This window comes from Microtus pennsylvanicus, chromosome 5 (assembly GCF_037038515.1).
Source record: "Microtus pennsylvanicus isolate mMicPen1 chromosome 5, mMicPen1.hap1, whole genome shotgun sequence".
In the NCBI taxonomy this organism is placed as follows: Eukaryota; Metazoa; Chordata; class Mammalia; order Rodentia; family Cricetidae; genus Microtus; species Microtus pennsylvanicus.
In genome coordinates, this window is record NC_134583.1 from 111,246,795 (window position 1) to 111,273,616 (window position 26,822).

The 26,822-nt window shown below is 39.6% G+C and overlaps 1 protein-coding gene and 1 pseudogene across 2 annotated transcripts in view; one reads left to right on the forward strand and one right to left on the reverse strand.

Annotated features, from left to right (window-relative positions):
- Window positions 1-26,822, reverse strand: part of Prkg1 (protein kinase cGMP-dependent 1) — a 1,110,483-nt gene that overhangs the window by 756,097 nt on the left and 327,564 nt on the right. The window lies entirely within an intron of this gene.
- On the forward strand, window positions 23,413-23,481 carry LOC142851494 (small nucleolar RNA U3; annotated as a pseudogene).

The following is a 26,822-nucleotide window of genomic DNA, read 5'->3' on the forward strand; positions in this document are numbered from 1 at the left end:
CCTTAAGAACACTAATTGCTAAAAATTGGATTCTGGGACACTGAGGACTAGGAATGGCCATGTGTTCCAAACATGCACCTAACTACAGAAGAACCTGATGAGAGATAACGGACAAGCTAGGTGAGTATTCAGTTACAAAGAGAAGCTGGTTTCGAGTAAACTGATCAGAATACAGAAAATGCAGATGGAAGTAAGATCCAGTGTGGATGGTGTTTTCTCCTTGGCTATCTAACACAAAACTGCAGTCACTTTAATCAAATTCTCATGCTGAGATGGAAGAAGTGTGTCCCACCAGTCCTCAGCCCAGCCCAAGACAACAAAGGGAAATGTTTTCCGGACAGTCTTGTAACCAGATGCAACTTTTTGGCTTGGCACTTTCTAAGAGGGTTTCTGTACTATTTGTACAGAACACAATTATTTGATTTGCTTTGATTATTCTTTATGTAGTATGCATATTCTGATACTCTAGAGAAATGTGTAACTCTTAATTAAAGGCTTCTTGTCCCCTGGAAATAGTAATAAAAGACCCAAATCCTTACACTGGCAGGGTCAGAGCGATGGGAGTAGAGGGTAAGGACCACTTGGGACTGAATAATGAGGGTCAGGGGATTTCTGTACCGTGCCCTTTAATAATACAGCCCAGAGGGACAGACACAAGTTGGGAAGATCCCTGACTCCTACTCCTATTACCCAAAAGTCCTCTCATAGTAGAACAAGAACAGTCATCTCTGGGGATGATATAAATTAATAAACCATAGAAGCAGTAGTTAGCCAATGGTGAAATAATTCCTGCACTTAAGTGATTAAGACTGGAGCCAGTTCCTAGTATTATTAGACACCTCCACTCCATTCTACCTATCTCATTTTCTCCTTCTTGATCCCTTTTGCTGCATTTTTGCAATCTTCCTTCTGAATGAGTTTGATTTAGTTCTATGTAGAAACAGCTCAGTTGATAGCACAGACTGGCTTCATCAAAATCAAAGCATAGACACAACCGTTGGTCTCCATGGAAGATTGCTTCCAGAACCCCTATGGAGACAAAAAATGAACAGATGCGTGGCTATCTTATTTAAGTGGGTTCAGTGCTTCCATTATTTATTTATATTTTTATATATTTCCTATATACTTTAAGTCATTTCTTCATAGCTTGTAATATCTAATACAATATAAATACTATGTAATTGGTTGTTGCCTGATATTGCTTAGATAATAATGACAAGAAAAAAGAGTCTGTGTATGTTCAGTACAGAAATATTTTTATTATAAATAAATATTTTTGATTTGTAGTGCATTGGACCCATGGACATGGAATCCACAGATAATGGGGGATCACTATGCAACCTCAGGAGACTTCATGCTGATAACAAGAAAAAAGAGTTGCAGAAGCAATATATACCAGTGCAAGCAATGTGGATGGCAGCTTGTTGATCAGCATAGATTTATCAAGTTATTTAGCCATTGCACTTTGACAGGGTGCCAGAAATATTTTTGATCAGACTTCTACTTTTCTCAGAATTGTGTTTCTCTTCCTGTCTTTTCTTCTCAACATCTGAGAATACAGGCGTATGCCACCACACCTGCAATGACGGGAATTAGTTAGACCTGAGCAGTGAAGGCGTGCCCACTTCAAAGGGTATAAGATGAGAAATAGCACACAGAGAGCCCCTGCTGACTTTGGTTGATTTGAAATGACTTAGGCCAACATTATTCTTTAAAAAAAAAAAAAAAACCAACAACATGAGGATAGAGCCGAATTGGGTAGTGAATGCGTCACTTGGGCAAGCTTCTGTGTGTGTCCTAGCTCCAGGACCCCACTACACAAGAGAACTTGACAGTGGACAATATGTAGTAATTTGAGTTTGAGAAGTATAGTATAGTATAGTCATAATCATATGTCAGATGAATTGCTAAGCTGGGAAACGCCAAAATATTTCTACTTCAGCAATACTCCCACATACACACACACACACACCTTAAGGTTCTCACTTTAGAACTGAAGTCTCACAATAATTTAAGCAATAACATTTTAAATAAATCTCATGAATAATACATTTGTAACACCAACTATGACTCAGGAAATGGGGTGCTTCTTGCTCCAGTCGGGTGGTGTTTGTTTGTTGTTGCTGTTATTGTGTGTCCACACGTGTACCAGTGAAGTGATGGTCTTACAAGAATTCACATAGAGCAAAACAGGTGTTTCTATGGCAATAAGTATAATCACACGGCCACGCCACTGAACAAGGGTGAATAAGATAATATAGGTACAGATATATTAAGATAAAAGAGTAGATTTCAATAGAGATATGAAAGAATAAAAGGGCAGATTATTTAATCTAGATTATCCTATCTTATCTCTATATAGAAGAAACCAATATAGCTGATCATGCCACATACAAAAGGATGCTGCTGCCGGACATGCCAAGGCAACTACAAAGAAGGAACAATAATTTTGGACTCTGTCAATTCTAATACCATGTACCTTTCAAAGAGAAAACAATCTAACCACTTTCAAATGCAACACCCTTGAATTATATTTACTCGTTATCCTTGTCTAAGTAATTTTTATTGGTATAGCAAACGCTTTAAATTTAGTGCTTATATATCTTGCAGTTTCAATGACACATTGTCCTAGCTTTCTTTTTTTAGTGAATATTTTACTGAGCTAGAGTCTCTTCTTCATGAAGGTGTTTAAAGGGAAAGATTCCTGGAATAATTGTTTTGCTAGATAAGGTAGAAAGATTCAGCCAGAGACAAAGCTCACCTGCATGTTTATAGCCTGCCTGAAGATGTGTACCTGACTCAAACCCATGAGAACTGAGCAAGAATATGTAGATGGCTTTGTATTGGTTACTGAACAAAAACTATAAGTTAGAGCATGTACGCCAGTAATAGCAGCTATCTCTACGTATAATGGCAATCCTCGGTGAGTACAGCATCCTACAGTTGCTGGTGGGAGAATAGTAATCACGTGCTTTGTTTCTCTGTTGGGAATTGTATAGTGCAGAAATGATCTATTAAATGCTTCATTCATTCACCTTCTCGGAAACCTACAATATCCATCTCTATTGATAAGTGAGGACTGCACAAGCAGAAAAACAGAGATTTGAACTTCCTTGGCCGGGGTTGACTGAGTTACCTAGAGGCAAAGCAAGAATCTAGAAAGAGTCCTGTATCTAGTCCAATATTCTCCTTACATCCATTGATTATATTTAAAATGACTGCTACTGAACATTTCACTCTCTGTGTAGGGAGCTGATGTATTCCTGGTATACTGTGTATCTTTATTTATAGAATTGGAAAGCCCCCATGCTTAAGCATACTTCTATGAGGCAATAAACACAGAAGGCAAGCAAAATCAAAACTGGGTTTCTGTTCCACAGAACCGGGTTGCATAATGGAACAATGAATTCTCGCTCAGCCCTCATAACTTGGTTCTCAGCAGGTGGGTTTCTGGCTTCCTCACTACCTCGCATAGATGTGCTCCCATGCCTCAAATCTATAAAATGTAGTTTGAAAAATCTTCTTTGCAAGTTCCAACCATCTATTTAATGAGAAAGAAAGGAAGGAAGGAAGGAAGGAAGGAAGGAAGGAAGGAAGGAAGAAAGAAAGAAAGAAAGAAAGAAAGAAAGAAAGAAAAGATAGACTTTATCCAGTTCTCAAGTAATATCTTCCCACATTGTAGGTAGTAAGTAGTATTTTCCTCAGGACATTCTGGCAGCAGAGAAACAACTATCAAAGACTTCAAAAATTACCATTGTAGGGAAAGGTACTGAATCTGAGAGGGAGGGCTGTCCTGAATTTTGAAAATTTTACACTAGCTTTCTGGCCTGGATCTTACATCTTACGTATCTGCATTTAAGAATTGCTTACACAAATTATTTTCTTCATGGGAAGTACGACTCTCCTCCCCATTAAGGTTTTTTAAAGCTTTTCTCTTTATTTTATACACCTGGCCCATAGGTCATGCTATTCATTTGCTCCATTCAAATTCTTGGTCAGAGCTATGAGCATTCTCAGCAAAGAAAACCCTGCCGAAATGCTAGAATATATTCAGACGCAAGACAGAAACCCAGCGTTTCTCTTTGTTTGTTTGATACCTTGTTGTCAAGGGTGATGCATGCCATTCTCCCCCCCCCCCCACTTCTTTAAAAATCTATCATGGCCTACTTACTTTTCTTACCAATAAATCTGATTTCAATGAAGCAAATAAATTACATAATACTAACGAGAGTAGAGTTACAATTTCAAATAATTTTATTTGGAGGAAAAAGTAAAATTAGGATTATTATATATGCTAATTCAAAGTGAATCTCTTATGAGAAACACTCGATTGTATTTGAATTTTTCTTTGGGGATGGTGGCGTCACAGCATACATGTGCAGGTCTGAGGACAACTTGCTAGAGTCTGTTTCCCCCTTACCGCAGTCCCTGGGATCTAACTCAAATTGTCAGACGTGGCAGCTAGTGTCTTTACTTCTTGAACCATCTCACTGCCCATCCCTTTAAAAAAAACATTTTTAAATTACAGTTATGAATTCCCTTTTAAGAAGTAACATACATAATGTTCAAAGACCATTAAACATATCTTGGTTTCTATCCACACCAGGTGAAAATTTATACTACCCATGAAGATTTATAGACACTGCAACTGCATTAAGCCTTGAAAACCTAAGTCACGGCCTAGTCATGTAACTCAGTTGGTAGCATGTTTAGTGAGCATGTCTAAAGCCCCAAGTTTATTGGCTACCTGACACCTCATCAATAAACAGTTAAATCGATGATCCTTACACCTTACCATGGTACTCACCAAAGCTATCAAACCCCTTTAACTACCCTGAGGTCCCTATTGAATTAAACCCTTCCTTATTTTGATGTTTATCTATTCTTTGGACAATTTCATATATGCATTTAATGTATTGTGTATGCACTCACCTCTCCATCCTCCAATTCCCTCTCCTGTCTTCCAACCCTCCTGACAATCTCCCACTATCATGACTTTGTTTGTTTACCTACTAAGATTAACCAGGTCTACCCTTCCATTGCATGGACATGGAGATATCCATCCACTAGAGTATGGCTAACTCACCAGGGACTACATCACTAAGACAAAGGCTTCCTTTCTCTTTTGTTAATTCTCTGGCAAACATAATCTTAATCAGTCCAAACACTGCTATGCCCATTCATGCCCAATTTCTTCCTGATAATTTCTCTGTCATTCTCTTAAGCAGGAAGCCTATAAGCATGTACCAACAAGGCCATCTTGTAATCCATTCTTAGACATGTTGCTTTCTAAGAATATAATTTGTTTTATAATCTGTCAGTTCGCAGATGCATCAAGGAAGCATATTATTCCATACCACAAAGAGGAAAACGGCCTCATTGGATTTCCTGACAGGTGGTTCACTCTGATTTTCATTCTGAGTCAGCCTCCATGCATCTCTTTTTACCCACAGCAAGGGATGCGTAACTGTCACTACAATAAAAAACCCACACCATTGGAGAGGCCACGTAACCACCCACCTCAAACTCATCTTTAGCTCTATCATGTCTGAAATTGGATGTCAATTTGTGATATGACATTTTATGGAATATTTGGCCATGTGTTCTTAGAGAGGGAACACATGACAGGTCAAAGACATAATTTTCCACCCAAGTGCAACGAGGGGACTTGGTGAGTTTACTAGGCAGACTTACGGGAATAATGACAAGTTTTTTACAACAGCATGGAAGACTGAAAAACAGAAACATCACAGGAAGTCTCACCTACCATGGGTGAGGGCATGGAAGCTGTATCATCCTAGTAATGCTTTCTATCAACCTCCCATCTCATAGACTGATCACCTTCCAAGACCACATGCAGCTGGGATATTGGGACAGAATAACGGGTAGCATCCTATGTAAGAGTCCTGTAACTCCAAATCTAATCCTTCCTCCATGTACTTGAGTGTTAACAGCTTCACTACTATTACCATAGACATAACAGTATTTTCCTGCTTATTTCTTTCCATGACTATGGAGCCTAGCATTTTATAAGTTACCATCAACATCAGTTCTCTGATTGCTGATGACTGGGTCAGGTCTAGACGGAACCACTTTATTTCAACCCAGGACAAAGCAAATTTCAACTCTTCCTTTTAGTAACCTTCAACACTTCCAAGTGGTTCTCTTTTCTAAGCTTTTAAACCGGCAGGTCACAGCTTGTAAACGACTATGTATGGCTTTCTTTTCTCTTTCTGTTAGCCCATAACCTTTCTGAAACAAGGTCATATACTGTTTACTACTTAGCTCTAGAATAATGGTTTTCAGTTTCACTCTTGGACTGTGTTGGTTGGCTCTATTTTCCAAAGACAGCTATGCCAATATATCTAATAGGACATCTGCCCTTATTACATGAGACATTAACACTCTTTAGACAATACCAAATCACTATTATTTAGACAGTGCCAATGCCTGTTCCGATCACTGACTCACCCATAATGTGAATGAACATAAGTAGTTGTTAAACTCAATAAAATATGGTGAATGTAACAACTGGTGGCTTTAGACGCTGGGTCATAAAAGACATCAGAGGAGTCCCCTTGATCTTTGAATAAAGGCTTCCTGGGAAGGAAACAAGACTCTTGGACGACAGTAGTGATTTGTCACATGAATGACCTATGCTTCAAATAGATTCTCCTTCTCAGCCAAGCAATTGAATAACTACTTCCTCAGTCAACTCCGTGCTACAAATACATGACCCCTTGCATCAAGAAATCCACAAACTCTCTACCCAAACCAAAAAACGAGAAGTCATAAAGTCTGTTGCTATTTGAAGTTAAGGATAATGCGGTTTAAAAAATGGATAAGGAATATAGTAGTGCCATTTTTTCAAAACACAACAGCCAAGAATAGCTAGTATATAAAGTACATTTATTAAGAACAATTGAAAACTCAGCATGGAAAAAAATGCAAGTAGCATGGGCTCCAATTTCTTCTCAAAATTTAAAGCCCATTCTAAGACTTTAAAGACTTTCTTCTATGTAACTTCTCTCCGATGCAGTGCTGGACTTGGGGCTACTGTAAACCAATTGCATAAGTCAACATCTTCTTCATTAAACTTGTAGTGAAAGGGAAAAGAGCCTTAGCAATCATGGGGCCTGACTGTTATCCATCTCCCACATAAGCCTATCTGCTAAAGCTTCATGTCCTCGTCTGTCAATAGCAAGTGACTGAAAGGTGAAGAAAAAGATTTGTCTGTAAAATAACTGTGGAGAATTTTAAGGTGAAAAATCAATAATTGCTCTCCTAATTGAATGTCCATTCTTGACAGTGAGATGACAAGCAGGGGGCTCTGCCAGCGGGTTTAGAGAATGGATCACAGTCTCTTCAGTGGCTACTCTGAGTCTCCTGTCTGCGTTATGATTGATGAGCTCGCCATGCTTCCAACAGAAGATGAGTGACCCAAAATAGAAGCTTCGACTTCTCACTAACAGGTGGAACAGGTTAAGTCATTCAATGATGTTCCCTCGGTTATGGATTTTGTAATGGAATTTAACCCAAGGGGTTTACGTCCTTTGCTGTCTCCAGAAGAGAGCTGCTCTTTACCTAAGCCTCCATTTGGTTACTCACCACACCCTAAGCTCTTTCCTTTCTCACTCCCGATGCCTACTGCTGAATGTATGTGTGTGCGTGTGTGTGCGTGTATGTGTGTATGCACATGCGCATGTGTATGAGTGTGTATGTATCTATTACATTACTCTATGTCGTTCCAATGGACAGCAGTATAAAAAAATCCAGAGCCATATCTAGTACCTACCACTTTCAGGCACCATGTTATAACCTGGGCATCATGATTATTACAACAGCCTAGCCATGGCAACTGCATGTGGGCATGTGTAAAATGGTGGGTACTGGGCACTATGGTGAGCAATAAGTATATTGTGGAATTTATAGTCTATATACATTGAAAAGAGACAGACGTAACCACAAGTCATTGCCAATTATCATGTGACAGGGCAACAAACAGCACAGGTGTGTGCCTGGTGCAACAGGAGTCCTACACTGATCCTTTGACCTCCCTGGTCAGGGGTGTAGGGAAGAAGAGCTAAGAAGGACTACCCAAGAGAGAAAGACATCTCCACACGGATCTGAAGTGCAGTAAAAAGCAGTGTTAGAGATTGCTCCACGGGATCCAGGAATTGACCAGAGCTGAAGTGAAGAGGGAAATGTCAGCCAAAGAGATGACAGATGATGTGAGCTGCATTTTGAGGCACAGAGAACAGTTATCCTGGCAGAAGCAGCCAGGAAAAAAAAAGGAAAGAAAGGGAGTGGATGAGGTGAAGGCATTCCAGGGTAGAGAAGAAAAACAGAGCCATCTCAGGGTTGAATGATTTATTGTTCATAAGTAGTCCTTCCTGGCCAGTTGGGTGTGGCACTGCCACTTCCCAGTTTAAACCACAGGCTGATTTCCTAACTGGGATCTTGTAGATTTTTCTTCTAGAGCATGAACAGTATATACGATGATTTAATTCATGAGAATGACATTACAAACTGCTTTTTATAAAAGCAAAAACCAAAAAAAACACAAAGCAAAACAACCCCCCAAACAAAACAACAATAACAATCCCCCAAAAACAAAGTGAGAGAAAAAATGAAATGGAAACAGACCCCTACTCTAGCAGTAACCCCATGAATGAACTGGATTATCTATCTATTTTCCTCCTATAGTCCCATCTTCCCCTTTATAGCCATCTTTGCTCCCAATACAGTAGCAGAAGCCTTAAAATAACTCCCCCAGAGTATACAGTGTGTGGCCTCTGCCTTACAAGCAGTATTCTATTATGGGAAGGAAGAATGCTTTGTCACAAAGACTACAGGAACCTAAATGTGCAGGGTTAGCAGGATCTGGCTATAGAGAGAGGTACTTTAGCAGTTTCAGAGCTTAGGGTTTTCTGCTTTTTTTATTATCCCCTACAGAATTAACCTGCAATTCTCTCACTATAAAAAAACAGGGGTGTTGAGAGAATGTCATTTATAATGTGGCTGACCTGGTATCCTGCACATTCTTCTGTAGTGTTTACATAAAGGGAGTGTTTGCCAAGAAAATACCCACCCCAAACCAGTGGCATTGTGATTTCTGGGAACTGGTTTCCTAATCTTGGACCACTAAAAATAAACAGAGGGTCTACTTTCCAACTTACACAGGGCATTTGTGTTTTAATCAAAATCTGCAGGCTCTCTTACCGAGTTGGTTGTATTGTCACTGATCCTATTAGTTTTCTTTTTCACAAAGAGAAAAAAACAAGAGTGGGAGCTTTTATCTGATTAATGTTTCAGCATTGATCTCATTTCTGTAGCCAGGGAAAGAAATTCAGTGTGGTGGACAAACAACAGTCACATAACTAATAGGTGGGTGAGTCATATATCAAATCCCATGTTTTACTGAAGACTGTGTAGCGCCTCCTATGCTCAGACATTTGCTCACCACGTTCAGAAGTTTCAAATTCCAAGTCTAGAGTGATGATGGAAAGATGCTTCCTCTATTTCTCTGATACCAGTGACCAAAACTAGAGAGTCAAAATAGCTCGTCAATGGCATGGCCCAACAAAGACTTCAATTTATTTAAAACAAATGATCCATCAACTCTTCCCTTGTATAACCCAGGATAGGCACCCTTTCATTTTACAAAGACCTGGAAATAAAACAGCTTTTATCAGGATCATGCACTGATTATTCACTATCTGAAAATGACATGTGAGAGATTAAAATTATATAACATGCAGAATAAATTGATGCATCCATCCAACTGGAAACAGGGCATTAAATAGACTCATCTGAATATAGTGATCTCTAAACTTGGCGTCTAAACTATTTGCCTTTTGTCATGGAAGTCAGAAAGAATTTTTATTTTAATTATTTGATAAGAAATATATATTAAAATGGAAGTCATTTAACATTTCATCCAAATTTTAAAGGCATAAGTCACTCCTAATTCCATCTCCCACCAATATTTGACTCATATTTCCTATAAGCAGAACTCCTCTATTATCTATGCTAATCAGTTTGAATATGTGTGTCTTTAATGGCTTCCTCACTAATTCGATCTTTCTTACTGGGAGTGTAAAATGTGTCTGAGGTCAAGTGAGTCGGATTGGCTTGATTCATATCACCCACTTGCTTCCACCTATGGAAACCAAGTTTCTGTGCCCGCACCTCTATTAGACAGATGAAATGAACTCCATCAGAATTTAATCAAGTGTGAACTCAGCTCATAGTAAGCACCGAAGGGTTCAAAATTGGTTCCTGGCTGTTCTTATAGGACCCCAAGGTTGATCTTTCTTTTCCTTATCTCCATGGTATTTGGGTTCCTTTAATTATAATTACCCGCCACCATTCTCCCACTGCCATTTCATTAGCAGTGAAGCTCAATTAGAGTAGGACTTGTGCATTAGAACTCTCCAACATTACCAACCTAATTTAGTATGTCTTTGTATGTCTTATGGACACACGTCATTAGAATGTATATGTCTTTGTATATCTTCTGGACACACGTCATTAGAATGTATATGTCTTTGTATGTCTTCTGGACACACGTCATTAGAATGTATATGTCTTTGTATATCTTCTGGACACACATCATTAGAATGTATATGTCTTTGTATATCTTCTGGACACACGTCATTAGAATGTACATGTCTTAAAATGCACACATGCACACAGAATGTGACTGCAAAATAAGTAATTTCCTGTTTTCTCTGTATAAAACATTAAAATATCTTATTTAGGATTTGAGAAAGAATTTGCGTCAACAAATAGTCTGTGTATTTACAATTAGGTCAGAGATAATTTAGAGGACACACACACAGAGAAATAGAGACAGAGACAGAGAGAAATCTTTAAACTCTCACCCTGACAATGGGTTGGTGAACACAGTTCACCCATACTATTTCACTGAATGTAAGGAACACTAATCTGAGTTGTCCACAAGACTGAATTCGCCAGAAGTCAGGATCAGCTGATACAACAATAGCACTTCATGGAGAGGATTTTAAGAGTGAGAAGACAGTGCTTAGATTACCGAGGTGCAAGTTTGAGTTTTGGACAGCAGGACTGGCTTTGGTAAGAAATTAACTAATACAGCTGGGTGGTGGTGGTGCATGTCTTTAATCCCAGCATTTAGGAGGCAGAGGCAAGCAAATCTCTGAGTTTGAGACCAGCCTGGACTACAGAGTGCATTCCAGGACAGTTTGGACTACACAGAGAAACTCTGTCTAGAAAAAAACAAACACCCAACAACAACAAAAATTAACTAATATATGTCACCACAACGTCAAGTGTATTGCTGCCAATTGGAATAATTTACTCCCTTCAAGTTCTGGATCCTACCCACTGCCTATGAGTAAGTTGTAAGGTCCCTCCTCCAATAATTTAAAAATGTTATCTTGAAGGGGGAAAGAGAATGCACAGAAGAACTCTAAAACCTCTACACAGATACAGGAAATTCCAATCTTGTAACAAACCAATCACTCTGAGAGATGGCTTCAGCACTCATTCAGCCTTTCACAATGATGCTTCATCAGAATAAGATGTAGTTTGGGAGGCAGGTTAAGCAATGAGACAAAGATCTGGTTCTCAGAGACTTCCTGGGGCTTCACTACCAGTCAGGGCTAGAGTCAGGAGAAGACCAAAGGAGACTTTTCCTCTGATGGACACAGGGTCCATCATGATGTGGGATTCCCTAGAAAGCTTAGTTAATGCTGCCACTGGCAGCTTTTTTTTTCTCAAAAATTAAGGCACAGATAAATCCCAAGGCACCCAGGAGGTTAGGTTATGATTAGATTATTTTAAGGTCTAGAGGAAATTACTTCTTTGAAAGTTAATTTTTATTGTGGAAGAGTATAAATTTAATACGTGGCACAGATTTAGATCCCACTAAATCACTGTCAACAGTGAAGACAGCAACAGCCTTGACTGGAGGCAGGAGAGTCTGGGTATGGTAGATGCTGAGTAAAATTTGTGTAAAAAGTTTAACGCATTGTTCATTCTGATGAAATAGGTTGATTGAATTTCAAATGTTGATTCTGAATGACTTTCTTTTAAATCTTGCTTTCTCTCCTTTGGTTTGTATGTTTTATCAAGATGTGCCAAACTTGGCCCGTGGATCTTTCTATTTTTCATGCTACCACTGAGATTGAGCATCCTGGAGAATGTATGTAGCCAGGTAGAGTCATTTTCATTTTGTACCCAGGGATATGAATAAAGGAGTTGAAGGGAAAACCAAGAAGCAAGGCAGAAGAGCACCTTGAAAGCCAATGACGAATGATTATAAATTCACTAAAAACAGCATCAGCTTGTCTTCCCTACTGTGAGATGCACTGTCTAGCTGCCCTTACTGTCAAGTGAGTCATTCATGAAGTCAGGTTTGCTAGCAGTATCTAATGTTTTGAAACTGAAATGTTTAAGATATCTTTGCTAGGAAGAACATTGTTCATAGTCTATTGATCCCTGACACCTTATGAGTAAAAGATACTCAATACCTTTATTTAGTGTGCATACGTGTGTGTATGCATGTTCATGTGGATTCCAGTTCATGTGCTTGTGTGTGGAAGCTATAGGACAACTTCAGGTGTCATCCTCAGGGATGTCACCTACATCCTTTGATGCTGGATCTCTAATCACCAGCTAGGGTCAAATGTCCGGTCAGCTCTTGAGAACCCTGTTTCTGCCTCCCAACATGGGGATGACAAGTGTGCAGTACCATGGCTCTGGAGATGGAACTCAAGTCTCTGTGTTTGCAAGGTTAATGCTTCATCAGTGGAGCTGTGTCTCCAGCACACAAGTGCTGATGTCATCAGGGCACTCACTCCTTACCCAAGTCTTGTTTTAGATAAATGCATTCCTTATTTGGACAGCCAGTGTTGGCATGCCTCTGGTACGCACTGGGTCAGGGATGGGCACATGCACATAATTTGAGTTCTCTTAGGAGTAAAGGCAGTTGCTCTTCCTGTGTCTTTCCTTCAGAGGAAAGTATGGGGCCTCAAGGGTCAACAGCAATCACCAGAGCCCATGAAAAGAACCAGACTCTGGACGCTTGTGTTGAGAGAGCCCAAACAGCCCGATCCTTAGCAATATCATCCAGCTGCTGGCTGATAGTACAAAGTTTGAGGCCTACCGTGTATCTAGAAAATAAGTTTTGTCACTGAACAAGAGACTTTTTGCCATTTAGGTCTAAACTATTTCATTCTTTCCTGGAGGAAGAAACTGCAGGAGAGAGCTACAAAATACAGCTTAACAAGACTCCCCAGGAAGCTGGACACGGTCAAGAAGTGCTGTATTCACGATATACAGGATCTATCTTTTCTTTACAAGTGGAAAGTGTCATCTACAGTCAAGAGTGCTTTGGAACTGTCACATTCATCGAAGTTATGCCTAGGTCAAAAGCGTTGACTTGAAAACTCGAAAGATGAATGCATTCTTTGTGACATACTAGGCAATGCCAGGAAGCACAAAGTCTCCTGAATCAGCCTTCCTTGGACTCTGAGAAATCAGAAAACATGTCCACATGGCCCTCAAATTAGTAACTTTGCTATAAACAGTCACATTAGGTAATTGTTTTGGTTTCCTTTATATAGCTGCATTCCTTCAAAATTCCATTTTAAAAACAGTTGCTGGTATTCTAGATTCAGTATTCATTTCTTTGTTTAGAAGTGGAAACAATAACAATTCCTCATCACTAGTATTGCTATAAATCTGTTACTCCTGAAAGATAAATGCAGATTTTTTAAAGACGTGTGTGTTTGTCCTTTTTTCCATGTCTTTAAATGCATGTTTTAAATAAATATCACAGATGCAGGCAGCCACTTTAAAAGGCTGTTTTCTTTACATTTTGTTGACTCTATATCAACTTGAAATTGGAAGAAATGTCCAGAGATTGGAATTACACAATGATTACAAACTAATGCGCCATAATTTAGAATTCAGAATTTAGGCTTCTATCATCAGTTATAATTTCTACCACACAAAAATTATGCCTTTAGTGACGGCTACCGGAAACATCACACTCACGGCAAGCTAACGGGAGCATTTTATCAAACCAAGAGGATTTCCATAAAACACAGCAGGTTAAATAGAAAAGAGAATTAAGAGCCTTGGGATTTTCATCTTTTATAGGAATGTACTTCACACCCATGCTAATCTGCCAATGAAGCATTGCTAACTTCCTTGATGAAATCAAGGGTAGGATTAACACTACGGTTAATAGTATTTCTCAACTAGTCTTCCCAGGGCACTTCCAGAGCTTTACTGGGACTGCTTGCTCGTCTGATGTTTTCACTTGCTCATCAGCTAGAGTGACTGCCGTAAAACACATAGTCACCAGCAACTGCAAGGGAACGAGTAACACTCAAGGTTTTATTGTGTCCCTGAAACTCTTTGCCAAAGGTAAGAAAGGTCATTTTGCTGCGTTGCCTACATCATGTTATTGTTCCAAATGAAGCCCTGTCTGAGACTTTCAGTGTGGCCAAGTATAGGTCAAGGCAGCCTCGAGGGTGGTTGTTATGTACTTAAAACTGCAAAATGGCTGCTGGGAGTTGCTTATTTGCTCTCAATTGACTGTTCCATTGCTAACTGTATTTCTTATGGTTTAGTTTTCAGGCAGAATTACAGTTCCTATGGCAGTGTTCAACCCATTCTGTTCAGAAATCTCAGTTAACAAATACTGAAGAATTAAAACAGACTACTTAGCCACTATTTAGGAAATTTTGCAAACTGAAGGACCACATAGATGAAAAAGAAAAGGCTAGTCTATAGAGTAAGAAGACTTGGAAGTACCAGACGATGTATGCAAGTAACAAGTTTATTCTGATGTTAGAAATGGTATAAAATAGGGTCATTTAACTAAAGTTTTTGTTAAAAACTTCATATTTCAAGATTTTACATCCTTAACTCTGTCTGTATTAGATTCAGCTCAATGGTGATATTCCACCAAAACAACTAATTATTGTTTTTTAAATCCACCAAAAGGAACCTTTATAGAGGTAGACTAATTAGTGTACCTATTAGTCTGAAACTATTAGAATAAAAGTATGTGTGTACAAATATATGTGTGTGTATACATTTGCAAAAGAGCTCAATAAATCTGTGTCTTTATTGTACATGAGTTCTGTAGATCAATTAGTGCGAAATACAATTTGCACTGATTCTTCAGGGCCAACGGGAGCACACAATTACCTTGGCTTGTTAACTTAGCATTTTATAGTAAATTGCTCATATTGAGTATTTCTCCCAGTGGTAATGATACTCCCCATAGGGTCACAAACTAGGCTGTAATATCACAAACCTCTTCACAGCTTCAATTTACACTACATTGTAAAGGTTGTGGGAGGGGGGATGAGGACAGCTTGTCCCCGTGTGAGTCGCGAGATCCCTTTATTCATCTTGTAAAGCTATGAAGGAGGGCACACTTTTGACACCAGTGGGTAGGCTAGCATCATTACGTAGATAGAGCAACTGAGGGTTGGTGAGCTTACATTACACACAAATCCGATTCTAATGTTTAAGCTGTGTGTGTGTGTGTGTTTGTGTGTGTGTGTGTGTGTACGTACGTACATAGAAACATAGTGGAGAAACACTCAAAAGAAAGACAAGTAACTTTGTCATTTAAAACAAAGCCTTGATGTGCATTATCCAGGCTTCTTCTTTAGTATTGAAAAGTTCCACCATTCTCTGTGTATCAAATTGTTACATGTTTTAGCAGGACACTTAGCTAGATAGGAGGGTCATTTTGCTGGGAATACATACTGGTAATACAGATCTGAGCTTCTGTTTGTTTTCCTTGTTCCATAGCTGGGTGACTAGGAACTAGGGAACAATCATGCACTCTATTCTTTTATAGGTTTTTGTGAAGATTTTATATGTAAAAGGCTAGGAGAAAATTACTGAGGATCTATCTATCTATCTTTCTATCTATGTATGTATCATCTATCTAAAAATAAACAGTATTACTTTAAGCAAGCACACAGGTAATACTATATCTCCCAAATTAAAGTATTATATATTACTAGATACATCTTAAATGGAAAAAAAATAAAAATGATATCAAATGCTATCACTGTGTTTTTGAAAGCTACTTTTCCTCGGTGAGTGCCACCATACATAAGGCAAACGAAACTCCAAATTGCCTGCTCTTCTGAGACCAATTCTAACATAAAAATCCACATACAATGGACTCTATAGATGCTGGGCTATAAGAGACACATTGACCTAATGGCTTCCAATATGTATTTGAATAGTAGGAAAGACAGGGGTAATCCCCATTCCTCAGAATCTGAACTGGAAACCCCAAGAATGATGTCAGGAGACAGTGAGAGTGGGAACTAAGGAGAAAAGCGACACGGGAAATAATACAGGCAACACCTTCGAGGGGTTCATTGTGCCCCAAAAGATTCTGATGTCTAGGGCAGCAATGAGGTAAGATAGATGCCAGCTCATGTTGCTGTGGATGTGGGGTAAAAATCCAAGTGGTAAAGTGGCCCAGTCCACTTGAAACCCCACTGCCTTTTAAATTCTCTGTGCTTACACTTTGATCTTTGCCACTGGATTTTTTAGGCAATGTGACCTCAAGTTCATACTCTTATTCTTTTTAAAGTTCCATAGTTTTTATGACTATATCCCTGCTGAGTTTTAACGTTATTTCAAGCCAAAAGGCACTAATATAGATGAATATCCATAGAATGAACACTTGTCTTCTGTCGTTCTTCATGTTTCAAACATAGTACCATCACACTCCTGGGAAAGAGGCAGGAAGCAGAATTACTAATGGATTAGCATTCACACAGCCATTTTAGTTATTTGCCTTTATTTCCTGTTGCAGAATTTGAGATACTCAATTGCTAACTGCATGGTGTAAATTAACTGCAATTTTGGTGATAATAGATTATAGAAAATAGTAAGAACGAAAATTTGATTGTATTCCGTAGAAGTTAAATAGAACTAGAGTGTCAAAAAGAAGGTGACTCGGGACTCTGAAACAGATTCCGAACTCTTGCAGAAATTTTCAACCAGGAAGAAAAGTTCCTGATCCCGACTTTCATTTTTAAGTAGTTTGTTTCAATTTTTAATTCCCCATTTTAAAGAAGGTTTGATAACATTGTATCCTTTCTGTGATATTTCCCAGTCTAAAAGGTGAAAAGAATCAAGCCATTTCTTTTTAATCCTTTAAACCCTTTCTCTCTGGTACCGAGTTTTCTAATCTGAAAATGATAATTCCTTGTAACGTAGGCTGAACACAACTACCCCCTGCCAGGACATTCATAAAGTTCCCCCCTCCACTCCTATCGATCCTATAAGTGTCTATTGGGAGTCCTCATCTTATCCAGGACAAGATAAGAGCACTGGCCACCTATCCAGGTTCTGACAGAGATGACAAGGCTTCTGCAACTGTGTTCTCTCTCAGTCTCATCACTGGTACTACACTGCCTACCCTTAGCACAGTCTTATTCCTTACTAATGCTGCAGAGTTCCCTGCGGAACGCTGAGAACCTGGAGAGAAGTCGGACAGCCCCCGAATCACTTGCAGCTCTAAGCAATGATGACACACTTCGCATTGTGAGCTGTAAGAACAGGTACTTTAAACTTCCAGCTGTGACAACTACCTAAGGATGGGAAGACACACAGGGACCTCTTAGGTGTCAGGCACAGCAGGGGACCAACACAGAGGTCAGGAGAAAATGACATTTGAAGGAACACGCTTTACTCTCGTCTGTTGTGCCTATTACGCTTGACTTTTGTCTACCATGGATGTCAATTTTCTGTGGAATTTTACAAATCTCAATCTCAGAAAACAAAACAAAACAAAAGTCTTGACTTACTTTTACTAAGACAATTCAATGAAGATGGATATGCAAGAAAATTAATATTGAGATGCAGATCTTATTAACTAAGTGATATTATCCATAAAATTAGTTAGCACCCTCCCCTTCTTTTCTTCCTTAATGAATGTCAAGGTATGCTAAACACAAGAAAATCCTCTAGAGGTTTTACTCTGTGACCATAAAATATGGATACTTAATGAAAGTAAGCTCAGTTTTTCTACAAGTGCATGATGCAGAGGTTCTGAAGGAATGAATATTCTGAGTTAGTTAATGGAAAAGATACAGGGGTGGTTTTTTTTTTCTCAAAAAGCTACCCAAGAGTCTATGCAAGATCTTGAGTAAACTACAGGCACATTGGTATTCAGCCTCCTTACTATAGACACAGTGACCTTTAATTCACCCAGCCTCTCAGATGATCTCATTCACCTCTTTTCAGGCATGTATTTTTAATGTTACTTTAGAACCCTTCTCTGTGCTTTTCTATTGACTATTATGGCATTGAAGTTTTTAAAAAGAACATTCTACAGCTATTTCCCCAGGCATCTCAAAGCACAAAGTCAGGAGTTCTCTGAAACCCGACAGCTTGAACAAAATGATGAGAAGTGTATTGGTTTGGCTCAAAAGTGATTTGTTACAGCAATTTCTTCCACTAGTAGAATATTATGCCTGGCTCATGACCTGAAAATGACTTTTCAGTTCAAATCCAAATGGCTGTAGTCTCTGAATATTCATGTGTGTTTACCATACTTTATAGTAGCAGGTATTCTAAAAAGATAATAAGCATTTGTAGTCATACAAAGAGCAAATTAGAATACAGTCTTTACAGAGATTGAAAAAAGGAGGAAAATTACTTTTAACATATTAAATGATTATAATTGAGTTTGACAATGCTACTCCTTTGATATCAGTTAAATACAACAAATTTGATTTATTTGAACAGTCTTTCAAATAACGTGTTCATGAGGGATCAACATGTAAGAACAGTAGCTTAAGTCATCCATAGAGAATGGTAGGAAGTCATGGGGTTATCTGCCTCACAATTATTGGAACACAAAAAATAATACGTTTAATCTGACATAGTAAAATGAAGGCTAATACTTTGAAAGTTGTCTGAACCAAATGGACTAGTTCAGAAAACCAAAGGATAATTTCCCTAAGAGCAATTCTTCTGTAGGACTATTACAAAGCCTTGCTGTCCTGGCAGCAGCTTTTAATCCCTTAAAAAAATAAATAAAGCATTTCCACATACTGCTGATCGAAGGAGAAAGTGGCAGAAAAAAAGCCTGAAGGAATAATAAGATCCCGCTCAGAGAGACTTCTTGGATAGCTAGACTCTTAGGAAGTTATCTTGATAACTGGAGATTGATCAGTTAGATTATTATTCAGGTTTCTGACAATGGCAAAAAAAGAAATGAAGAAACATCCAGCATTCAATGGTGTGACCCTGTGCACACCACAGTGCTGACTTACATGGGATTCCATGTGGACTTTAGAACCGTGACACAGACTGCTGCGTGTAGAGGAAGACGTCAGAGTTATGGTTCTGGGAAGAAGTCAGTTCTACAACAGTCCATGCCGCATGACCTCATCACACGCGAGCGAGTACGCTCACACATAGAAGAAGACTATATGGTTATTTACAGGCCAACTATTGATCGAAATCATGTCCTGGTGGTGTTGACCAATGAGATGCTTATTTAATTCTTCTCTTGTCAAAATTAGCTGTCATACATGTATCTAAGGAGTGATTATTTTAGAACATTCAACTCCATCACGATGAACCACATGTTCCGAAGCCACAGGTCAGACTTTATCTGGGCTACTCATGAGAGGGTCTCAAAAATGAGCATCCTCCGAGGCCTTACATAAAGAGATAAAGTCTATCAAGGAAATTATATTTCAAATGTTAAGGATCTTAAAAGTATTATATAGAAAACAGGGCTTAAAATTAAACTGTGACAAAAGTTAAGACTACTTGAGGGAATTCCGTTTGCCTAATTTATGTTCAGTGCCTGTGAGATAACGGTGTGCTGCTCAGAGCTTTCAAACCTGGGCTATTATGAGGTTGCTCATTTTTCAGGGCAGTCATTTTTCATTCTGACACTCCTCAGGTACTCTCCAGGACAACGGTGACGCTACTCTACATATCCTTTGTGGCCAGTCCGAGTAGATCCTTTTACAAAAGAGGTAGGAAATAACTTCTGGACTCTATTAACATTTGAAGGCTAGATCTTTTTCTGACTAAATTTTCTAACTGAATCATAACAGTATTAGTCAGGCATCCCTCAAGCCCCAGCTTCATCCTCTTGGATGAAGCTGAGGACATACTGATGATAACTTCCTAAAGTCAGGGAGCAAAAATTTTCCACTGGCCATTTACAGACCCATGATAGTGCTGCTTGTAAGAATTTCATTCTGCAGAAACACCTGATGAGGATTTGGGTACAACTTTCACAGCTAAGAGACTGTTCCCATTTCCTCCCCTCCTCTAGACCTAAACATTCCTTCTGCTGTGCTTTCCACCAACGCTTACCCATTTTGGCCAATGTCTGCTGCCAACCTGTGTCCCAACATATACTCATGACCCCCTCCAACATTTTGTTCCACCGTCCCTCCCCACCACCTTGCCTTCACCCCCAAATAGCCATCATGCTTTAGAATGTTGAAAGTAATATCTCTATGTGAGAAGTGACAATGAATTTTGCTGTGAGAGGCACAAACGAAAGAGCATGAGATGCAGAAGAAAAGCCATGCTTAAAGATGTACCCAAGAACCCAAGGAGTTGAGAGGATTCAGCAATTCATTGTTTCTTCTTTGTCCTGTTCCACACCCACAGTTTCTGCTGCTACAGAATTTGTGAGACTTTGCAAATCACAATTTTTCTTAAGTCAGGGTCACTCTATGTAGTCCTGGTTGTCCCAGAGCTTTCTATGTAGACCAGACTGGTCTCAGATTCATAGAGATACACCTGCCTCTGCCTGCTGGGTGCTGGAATTAAAGGTGTATGCCACCATGTCTGGTAGAAACAACCTTTTAATTAAATGACTTTTTAACATTTCTCTGGTTGATTTTTTTTTGGTATTCCAGCATTCCTTCTTACTCTTTATTTCAAATATATCCTGTCTTTATATGAGATTAAGTATGATAAATAAATGTTCTTTCTGTGGGAAAATAGTTTTGGAGTTACATATAACTGACTCTTGCAAATGAATTCTAAGAACCTCCGCCATTCATAAACAGAAGGCTGAATCCCCGATTTTTGTAACTAGCCATGGATCTAGGCATATGCAAGCTATTCTGATAGCTTGGTTGAGCAACATGAAATTAAAAAGAGAACTTATATGCATCCTTTAAAATAAGGTGGCAGCTCTGTAACGCTAGAGAGGCGTGTTCTCCACCTTGTTATTCTAGCTTTCAGGAGCATCAGATCAAACCTCAACTCCTACTAAATGGTACCCAGCAGTTCACTTCATGTTTCCAACTTGTTTCAGAAGATCCCAGGAAAAGATTGAATCTGAAGTTGTTGTGGGAACTGTGGCTGGCTGTGTTCCTGCCACCTGGCTTTCAGCCACCTGGCTAGCTTATGACCCAAAATAACAACACACAAACTGTATTCATTTAAACACTGCTTGGCCCATTAGTTCTAGCCTCTTAATGGCTAATTCTCGCATCTTGCCTAACCCATATTTAGTAATCTGTGTAGCACCAGTCTTACTGGGAAAGATTCTGCATGTCTGACTTGGTGGCTTGTTTCATCGCATCTGCCTTGGAGAGTAGCAGCATGGTGTCTGCCTCACTTCCTCTTCCTCCCAGCATTCTGTTCTGTTTATTCCACCCACCTATGTTCTAACCTATCAGGCCAAGCAGTTTCTTTATTGATTAACCAATGAAATCACAGATTGATATATGACACTCCCACATCATGAAGTGAATGTAATATTCATGGCTAATGGTGGGTGCTCTGTGGACTAAGACTGTGGCCTTGGCACATTTGACACTATTGACAAACTAGAGGCTGGGTGGGAGCAAATGAAGAAAAGGAGGGGAGTGGGATGGGAAGGACAACTACTTTTTCACCTTACTACTTCATTTCTCCTCTCCCCTTGGAGAGAGAGAGAGAGAGAGAGAGAGAGAGAGAGAGAGAGAGAGAGAGAGAGAGGAGCATACCAGCATGTTCATGCCAGAAGTTGGTGATGGTTTTCATCCTCAGTCTCTACTTTGCTTCAGGAAGGATCATTCCCTGAACCCAGAGCTCACTGACTATGCTGGGCTGACTGTCAGGAGACCTGCCTGTCTCTAATCCCTCAGCACTGGCACCGAGGTGTGGGGTGTACCACCACATCCACTTTTTACATGGCTGTCTGGGACGGAACTCAGGTCCTATAGCTTGTCTGGCAAGCAAGCACTTAGCTACTGAGCCAGCTCCCATCTCTGTAGCACTTGCTGCAGAACTTTGAACTGTATTCGCTTCTCTTTTGTGTCTTTCCACTTCCTTTCCCTATATCTTTTATAGCTTTTTTACTCTTTTTTTCCACTTTACTTTTTCATTCTGTCTCCCTGTCATCTATCATTTCTTCCACTTTTCATCTCTCAATGCTCTGCCCATCCATCAAAGACCCTGCTCTTCTGCCTTGCATCCAGTCTGAGATGTGGTTACAGGGCATCCGTCACTGCCAGTCTGGCATAAGGGTATGCCAGCACAGGATCACAACAGCTGATGGAAATCTCTGCTCTCCTGAGATCGACAGGAAAATCTCTACCCAGCCTCACAGAATTGCCTTTCCTGGGCCATGAAGTCACACATGCCTTTTGTTTCCTCTCCTGACTTCCTCAAAACTGTTTGCACATTTTTAAAAGCAAACGTGTTTCTTGACTTCTTCAACACACCCTTAGCCTCAAAGCCCCTGGAGTCCAGTTTTAACCTCCCTGACTTGTTTCCACACAGTGCCATACACATCAGACTAGACTCTGTAGTCCAGTTCCCATCCATCTGCTTGGTTTCCTGCCTGACACACCTAGCTCATCTCCTGGTGCAAACACTCTGAACCAAAGGACCATTTTCAGGATACACTTATAATTATCTTTCCATTGGTGTCCTATTAGGGGATCTATAACTGTACTTGAAATAATTTCATTTCAATTTTTCACTTGAGAATAGGTCAATGTTTGCATTTTGATAAGAATTTTTCAAAGCTATAGTGGTGAGGTTGATGCCATCATGATTTAGTAGCACATTCATTCATTACCTTAGTTCAGAAATAGAAATTTCCATACATAAAAAGCCTTAGAATACTCAGAAAACAGAAAAGTCCCACCTCCCCAAGCTTTCCCTTATGATATTTGTTCTTATTCATGTGAGTTTTAATCAACTGTATTTGTAGGTAGTAGATTTGGTAAGATTTTATGTATCTCCTACTTGTATTCAGCAAAGACTCAAATGATATACAAATAAAGCCAAATTTCTGCAAAAAGCGACAGATATATGTATAGGGTATGTGTGTGTATTCACATGTGTGTGGCTCCATGTGTGCACTGATATATGTGTACACGAATACATTCATGTAAGACTATACTTTCAGGGATCATTTCTATAGTTCGTTACGAATACATTCATGTACATGTGGAGAGCGGAGTTTGGTACGATTTTACATCATCCCTTTCTCTTTTTTTTTTTTTTTGTCTGAGGCAAGCTGCCTTGTGAGCCCGAAACTCATCAATTCCACTAGTTTAGCTAGTTGGCTAGGCCTGGGGATCCCCTGTCTCCACCTCCCAAGTGGGAATTATGGATGGGCCACTACGCACACCAGACTTCTTATGCGAGTGCTAGGGATCTGAACTCTGGTCCTCAAGATTGCACAGCAAGCACTTTACCTACTGAGCCATTTCTCCAGCCTCATAACTTTACACCTGTGAGAATGGCCAAGAACAAAAACACTGATGACAATTTATGCTGGAGAGGATGTGGGGTAAAGGAAACACACTCCTGCATTGCTGGTGGGAGTGCAAGCTAATGCAGCCCCTTTGGATATCAGTATGGAAATTTCTCTGAAAATTAGGAAACAACCTTCCTCAAGACACAGCAATACTACTTTTGGGTATATATCTAAAGGGTGTTCAATCGTGCCACAAAGACATGTGTTCAACTATGTTCATAACAACATTGTTTGTCATAGCTAGAACCTGGAAACAACCTAAATGCCCCTGGAGCAAAGAATGGATAAAGAAAATATGTTGCATTCCCACAATGGAATACTACACAGCAGAAGAAAATTACATCTGGAAGTTTTCAGGCAAATGGATGGATCTAGAAAACATCATATTGAGTGAAGTAACCCAGACCCACATAACTTTTCTTAAATGACAGAAATACTGCTACTGTGCCTTACACCAAGGCAACTGCTAAAGTAGGATCAAAACAATGGTTTTAGTCATTGACGGTGGTACCTAATTTTACTCTAGTTTTGTTTCAAGAAAAAAAATCTAGGAATAGTCCAAATCATTCCCCTGCTTCTGTACGTGGATCGAAGTGTTTATATACGCCATAACTCCTATAACAGGATCTTGAGAGGTTGTCTGTCTAGTGAGATTCAGGACTGTTACCACCATCTTCATCTTCCTCCTCCTCCTCATCATCATCCGAGGACATCATGCACAGCTAGGCTTTCTGAATTTGGAAAATTGGAAGACTGAGGGAGGACCACAGATAGGTATCTGGACTCTGAAGCCTACAAAAGCCTGGGCAGCTGTGTCTTATTTGTTTTTTGTCCTTGCGGCCTGCCTTTAAGCAGTTCCTCATAAACTCCACAGGGTTCCCAAGGTGGCCAGTTTCAATTTCCATCGCAGATTGGATCATCTTTTAGTTTAGTTTTATTTTTTTCTGCAGAGATCATGAAGAAAAATTCAATGTTTTGTAGTGTTTCTCATATTTATTAAATGAAAGCCTCAAAAGTTTATTCTCTTAACTTCTATTAATAACAACAGAAATTATTTAGAGTTCTAAAATGAGATAAAAATATCTCTTTTTGATAAACAGTGCTATTTAAAATTCATCTGGGGAATGTGATCAAGAGTGTTGAAAGAAGCATTTTAATATAGATATCTAAAAGTCACATTCAAAACTTTAACAGCCTGAATAAATATCAAAACATTTTGGTAATATTTTAGAAACATTTAGAAATTCAGTTTTATCTTTAGATCTCACCACCCAGGAGTTTTCTTTTATACAAATGGGAAAAATAAAAAAAAAAAACGAAACATAGCAGAGTAAAAAGCTGAATAGCCATAGACAAAAGATGGACTAAGATTGCAGGCTCAGAACTTGGGGGTTAAGAATCCTGCCCACTGGGACCACATGGATGGCATGGAGGTTAGGGAAAGGTGCTCTGCAGTCAGGAGAACAGCAGTTTGCATCCTAGCTCCCACACAAGCTGGCACTCCTGCACCCCAGTTCTGGACCGAAGGGAGAGATAGAAGTAATGTAATAGCTTGCTACAATGCAAGGCTAGGTTTAAGAGCCGGGGCCTGAGAGGGCTTGGCAGAGAGTAGGAGAGAATATCGCTCCATGCTGCTTTCTGCTTCTGGCACAGATAACTGCACATGTATATGTACACACACACACACACACACACACACACACACACACACTCACAGACATACATAAATAAACAAACGTAATAAATCTTAAAAATCTGCCCTCTACATACAGGTGTGTGTATGTGCACATATATGTGGGTATATGTATTCATGTGTGTGTATGTGTGTGGTATGTGAACCCTTAATCACGCATGTCTTGTTTTAAAATTACACATCTTCATTCTCTGAACAGAAACGCAAGCATCGAGGCAGTGGGTTTATCTAAGCTCTCTCAGCTGGCTCTTAGGAGGCTGGTCCCTTTGCCTCCTCCAGTGAGAGGCATTTTAGTCTTCTGCTCAGGTTCCCCTTGGAGCTTCTTTAATCCCACTATTATTTCTGTGAAAACAGAATGATTGTTTCTACTTTCTCCCTTAACCTTTCGTCTGCAGAAATATCACAGTGGACACAGCCCCGTTAAGGTTGACTTTCAGAAACAAGGATAGCGGCACAGCGGGCATTCTGAAAGAAGGCATTTCTGCTCCACTCTCCAAATAGCCTAATCTCTTCACTCATTCATTCGCTCATTCATTCATTCATTCATTCATTCAGCCATTCACTCATTCACTCTTTCTTTACTGGGAGTCAACCACGGGTATCCTCAGCGACCCATTTAGCTCCCAAGGGGCTTACATTTTAGAAACTGAGAAATTCAATTTCAGAAGACTCTGAAAATGTTAACTATGGAGACATCTGATTCAGACCTTCTAGAGAAGACCAGCATCTCACCTGGCTTAGCTAAGACTAAGCTGTAGCAGAGAGGCCCCCCATGGAGGCACAGCATGGGGAGAGGGTGGGTATAACAGATAGACATGAAGATTCTTTCCAGAGCTTGAATTCTGCCAGGAAGGTGCTCAGAAACAATTTCAAATTGGTAGCAGGGAGAGACAGAGTAACAAAATTGATTGGTTGTTCAGAAAAATAACTCTAAGTACAATCTGTTAGAAATGTGTTTGAGGGGAATGGATCAGTTTGAGAAGGGAAACTGTTTCTACTTTGGAGATTTTTTTTTTTCAGTCTGAAACCCAAAGGAAAAGGATGAATGCTTATACAAACTGATCTGTTTCAATGTTGGGAAATAACTGAATTCAGGGCTTCACGGAAGTGCTCTGTCTCGGGGATAACCCCAGTGCTATGCAAGCATTGTGAAGGAAGAGGGATGGGCACTCTGAATAGTGGGTACCTCTCTGCATCTCAGGCAGTCAACATGAGGAAGTTCATGTTCCCTCTAGAGTAAGGATCAAACACGAAGAGACTACACAGCTACACAAGTCTGGATCTCAGAGGCACCATTTCTTGCCCTGGGCTCAGTCCACTCAGCTAATGTGTCTGTATTGATTTCTT